Source organism: Lipotes vexillifer, unplaced genomic scaffold (assembly GCF_000442215.2).
Source record: "Lipotes vexillifer unplaced genomic scaffold, Lipotes_vexillifer_v1.1 scaffold266, whole genome shotgun sequence".
NCBI classification, from domain to species: domain Eukaryota; kingdom Metazoa; phylum Chordata; class Mammalia; order Artiodactyla; family Lipotidae; genus Lipotes; species Lipotes vexillifer.
Genome location: NW_006776113.1, coordinates 129948 through 135069, shown reverse-complemented (window position 1 = coordinate 135069; position 5122 = coordinate 129948). Strand labels below are relative to the sequence as shown.

The following is a 5122-nucleotide window of genomic DNA, read 5'->3' as shown; positions in this document are numbered from 1 at the left end:
GTTGTAAAGCAGAAACTAACACACCATTGTAAAGCAATTATACTCCATTAAAGATGTTAAAAAAACATACTTTTAAGACTATTCTAGTTAATTTAAGGGAACAGAAGAAGATAACATAACATCTAATAAACCTTTGACATTCACCTGTGCTACAGGTTCTGTAGACCAGTGTTACAGTTACCAAATATGTCACCTTAACATCAATCAAATAAAATAAAATTCAGTGGTAAGACATCTATTTGCAATTTTAAAAATTGACAAGTCCTTCCCAGTTTTAGCAAGTGATGTTTTGGTTGACATTTCATTTTATAAATGTAGAATATTATTAAAAGTTAATCAAGGCTCTGATCAGTCATATGTTTGTGATGTTGAGTTCCTTTTTGGCAGTGTTTTTCCCATAGGGAAGTTGTAGGGCAGAGGAGGGGGAAAACAATAGCAAAAATCAGCCTTCGGGCTTCCCTGGTGGCGCAGTGGTTGGGAGTCTGCCTGCTGATGCAGGGAACACGGGTTCGTGCTCCGGTCCGGGAAGATCCCACATGCTGCGAAGCGGCTGGGCCCGTGAGCCATGGCCGCTGGGCCTGCGCTTCCGGAGCTTGTGCTCCGCAACGGGAGAGGCCACAACGGTGAGAGGCCCGTGTACCGCAAAAAAAAAAAAAAAAAAAAAATCAGCCTTCATCTTGACCTGAGGATAAAATATGACAGGAATAACAATAATCCAAGGGAACAAATGGTGCCCATCACAAAATGAGTATGGAAATGTTCCATGAGATTTCAGAGAAGGGGATTTCATTTTTAGCTCTGGGAAGGAGAAAGAATCTAAGAGACTAACAGGAAAGGCAATTTGTAATTTGTTCCTTCAGAGACAGAGGAGAGGGAAATTCTAGGTGAGAAGCGCTATAGTCTCAGGTGTTTGCAATGAAGGTGAGCTGTTTCCGGAGTGGGCTGTTTCAGGAGTGTACTGAGGCCAAACAGTGGAGGGACTTGACAATTACAGAGGACTTGTGAATGTTGGTAGTTTATGAGGGACAGTGGAAGGTGAGTGGCATGATCGAAATTTTGCTTTGGGAAGATGATTATGGCAGCAGGATGAATGAAGAAAAGAACTCTGGGGGTGGACTGTTAGAAAAGTGTGTGATAGTCCAGGTGATGCACAGTGCAGTTAGAAATAATAGAGCATTGAGGGGCTGGAGAGGGGAGGAAAGGCTCGAGATATGTGTAAATCTTGAAGTCGAAGATGAGAAAACTAATTTGATGTGGAGAAGGAAAGTAAGTTCCGTTTTATTTATTTATTTTTAAAATTTTTGGCTGTGTTGGGTCTTTGTTGCTGCGTGCAGGCTTTCTATAGTTGTGACAAGCAGGGGTCGTGCGGGCTTCTCATTGTGGTGGCTTCTCTTGTGGAGTGTGGGCTTTAGTTGTGGCACGTGGGCTCAATAGTTGTGGCACATGGGCTTAGTTGCTCCGTGGCACGTGGGATCTTCGCGGACCAGAGATCGAACCCATGTCCTTTGCATTGGCAGACCCATTCTTAACCACTGTGCCACCAGGGAAGTCCCAGTAAGTTCCGTTTTAGAAATGTTTAATTTGAGGCCTCTGAAGGATCCCTAAGTGAAGTTGTTGAATGGACAGTTGGAACTATAGAGTTCAGACTTGCCTGAAAATTCAGAGGTGGAAAGGGAGTCTTAGGGGGTGATTTAAGAGATCTGGGTTCTTGAGGCTTCAGATTCACCCACAACAATTCTTCACATTGCTCCATGAAAATTTCAGCCATCTCCATAGAGGAAGCCCCATCCCAAGCCAAATAGCAGGATCCACCCTTGCTCACTTTTTGCAAAGGCCAACTCTGAGGCCTTCCTTCTGGAGAACACATAGGGCTCTAAGCTACTAATAATAAAAGAAAGAGAAAGCTCTTCATATGAAAAGACATGCAAAGCTTACATTTGGATCTGCTACTTCTTGTAACTGCCTCAGAGCTGCTACACACTCTGAAAGGGACACAGGAAAACAAAGACACCAGTGCCTAGAAACAGCACAAAAACATGTCTCTCCTGCAGGACAAGGCCACATGACTTGAACCAGTGCATTCATCCACTGAGACAAAATGCAGAATTAAAGTCATAGGATTGTGAATGTCAAAAGGACCTAAAGAGCATCTGGTTAATGTCCACTATTTTATGGTGAAAGAAACTGAGAACTACAAAGAGTAAGTGACTTGTTCAAGGTCACAGAGCTATTGGCACACATGGGACTACAACACTCATTGGGTTTCTCTTGGAGTGCTGGGCTTTTATTGTTTTGCAATGAAAAAAAAAATAGAGATATGCCCACAAAGCAAGAAATCACGTGACATGCTTGCTTTTATTTTTTCAGCATTAATTGCATTAAGACAAAGACCAGGGTACAAATATGGTAGAGGTGTGCAGTAGTGTAAGCCTTTCACACACTCCTCTCTATTAGAGAGAGAAATAAAGGCCATATGATTTTAGTGAAAACCTATAGATTTGGTTATTTCAGAGTAAACTGGGATTTTTCAAAGCACTAACAGTTAAAAGGAACTTAAAAGCATATATTTTCCTTCTACAGATGGCCTGGTACCACCTGTACCTGATCAGATAAAACTGCTGTTTCTGCAGTCTCCATCACTGTTCTGGCCAGAACTGAGGATAATGGGCAGTTCTCGAAAAATTAGATATTTTAGTTCAAATGGAGGGTTGTTCCACAGTTCAATAGTTCTATCTGAGAAACTGGACTGAAATTTTGGAAAGGACAAACTTTCTGGTAAGGTGCCCAGTGCCATTTACTTCTTCCATGAGCACAGTCACTGCCCCTGGGGTGATAGATAAGTTTTCCACTCATTCCAGCTTCCCAGGAGAAGTGGTTCAAGAGGTGTGACGCTCTCAGCACCATGTGCAATGTTTTCTATGGCAAACTGCTATTTTTTTTCTTCCTAAATGAATTCATGTCAGTGTGACACCCCAAATCTTTGAGTATTGTTAGACTTTGAGTCTCCTTTAAGAATGAGAGTATTAAATAAAACAAATTCTATCCCCCATACTATTCCATTCATGTATTTATTAACAACCTCAGAAGTATTTTATTGGAATTTAGGCAGGAGATTCACATTCTGAATCTTTTTTCTCTCCCAAAATAATTTCTATATTTAAAAGTTTTCAAATACATTCCATTTCTAAGGAAGGCAAGTGCGATAGATAATTTTTTAAAAAATAACAGGTTAATTGAGATAAAAGCCACTTTTTTGGGTGTGCAATTCAGGGATTTTAGTGTAACAAATTGTGCATACATCATCACTATCTAAATTCTAGAACATTTTATCACACCAAAAAGAAATCCTGTACCCGTCACCACTCAGTCCCCTTTCCTCCCTCCAGCCCCTGGCAACCACTAATCCACTTTCTGTCTTTATATTTTTGCCTATTCTGGACATTTCATATAAATAATATAGCATATGTGAGCTTCTGTGTCTGGCTTCTTTCACCTAGCATGTTTTCAAGGTTTATCGATGTAGCGTTTGTAAAAACTTCATTTCTTTTTATAACAGAATAATATTCCATTGTGTGAATGTATTACATTTGGCTTATCCATTAATCAGTTGATGAACATTTGAGTTTTCTTACCTTTTGGATGTTGTAAATAATGCTGTTGTGAACATTCATGTACAAGTCTTTGGATGTATGCTTTTAATTCTTCACCTGGGAGTGGATTGCTTTTTAATGGTACTAGTCATTCTTTGGCACAGTTGATTTGCAGAGTAACCAAAAATTGGTTGCAGATACTTTATTTCTAAAAGGGACATATGCTTTTTTATTTTCTTATAAATGAAATCCATTCCAATGGCATTTAGTTCTTCTGTATTGAAACAGGTAAATGTTTTATGGTGGACATGAATGTAAAACTTAATATGTGAAAGTGACTCAAGTGTGTTAGGTGTATTAGTTTTTATATGCTAAGGGGGTTGAGAAAAAAATTAATTAGGTCAATAAACCAAGGATAACTAAAATACTAATTACCAGCTATAATTTCTTTATCACAACTACTCCTGGTTGAATACCGTAATGGTTAGTTTTACATGTCAACCTGACTGGGCCACAGGTTGCCAGATATCTGATCAAACATTATTCTGGGTGAGGGTGTCTCAGGTTGGGGTTAACATTTCCATTGGTAGACTAAGTAAAGCAAGTTGCCCTCTCTAATGTGGGTGGGCCTCATCCAATCAGCTGAAGACCTGAACAGAACAAAATGCTGACCTGCACCCAAGTAAGGGAGAATTCCTTGTGCCTGACTGCCTTTGAACTGGGACATCAGCTTTTTCCGGCATTTAGACTCAAACTGAAACAATGGCTTTTCGTGGGTCTTGAGCCTGCCAGCCCTCGGAATGGAGCTATACCACTGGCCCTTCTGATTCTCCAGCTGCCCACTTGCCCTGAAGACTTGTCAGCCACTGTAATCAACTGAGCCAATTCCTTAAAATAAATCTCTCTCTTTATATACATATATATATAGCAATATCAATATCTATCTATCATATATCTAATATATATATATATATATATATATATATATATATATATATATATATAAAATGGAATTTTGGGGTCTGTTTTCTGGAGAACTCTGAGGAATACAAATACCTGGATATCTTCCCCACCAACTTCCCTCTCATTGCCAGGCCAGCAGAGAGCGGACACGAGGAGCGAAGAGTGGGATGTTATTGTACCTCTCTTTGGTCTCCTGTTGTTTCTCCCTACTTTGTGGCTCTTTGATGTTAACATGAGGTGGAGGCTGGTGTGAGGTGGAGATATATGTTGGCCAAAAGGTATTGGATAGAGAAATTTATCAGGGGGAGATGTCTCAAGTTTATCAGTGCCTGTATAGAAAGTTGATTGTCAGATTATCTTTGTGTTTCATTTGTTAATTTCTCAGGTAAAAAGTTTAACTTGTAGGCTTTGTATAGTTGCTATAAGATTGTTTCATTATTACTTACCATACTTTTTTTATACCAAAATTTAGATGATAGATAAAAATAAAGCCAATACTGTCTTCTGTCTGCCTTTAGGACTTATTTATTAACACTTATTACCCCCCCCCTTTTTTTTTTTTTTTTTTT

At 39.3% G+C, this 5122-nt stretch overlaps 1 pseudogene; it reads left to right on the top strand.

Annotated features, from left to right (window-relative positions):
* The first annotated feature begins 1044 nt into the window (after nt 1-1044).
* Nucleotides 1045-5122, top strand: part of LOC103070609 (hsp90 co-chaperone Cdc37-like) — a 64268-nt pseudogene continuing 60190 nt past the window's right edge.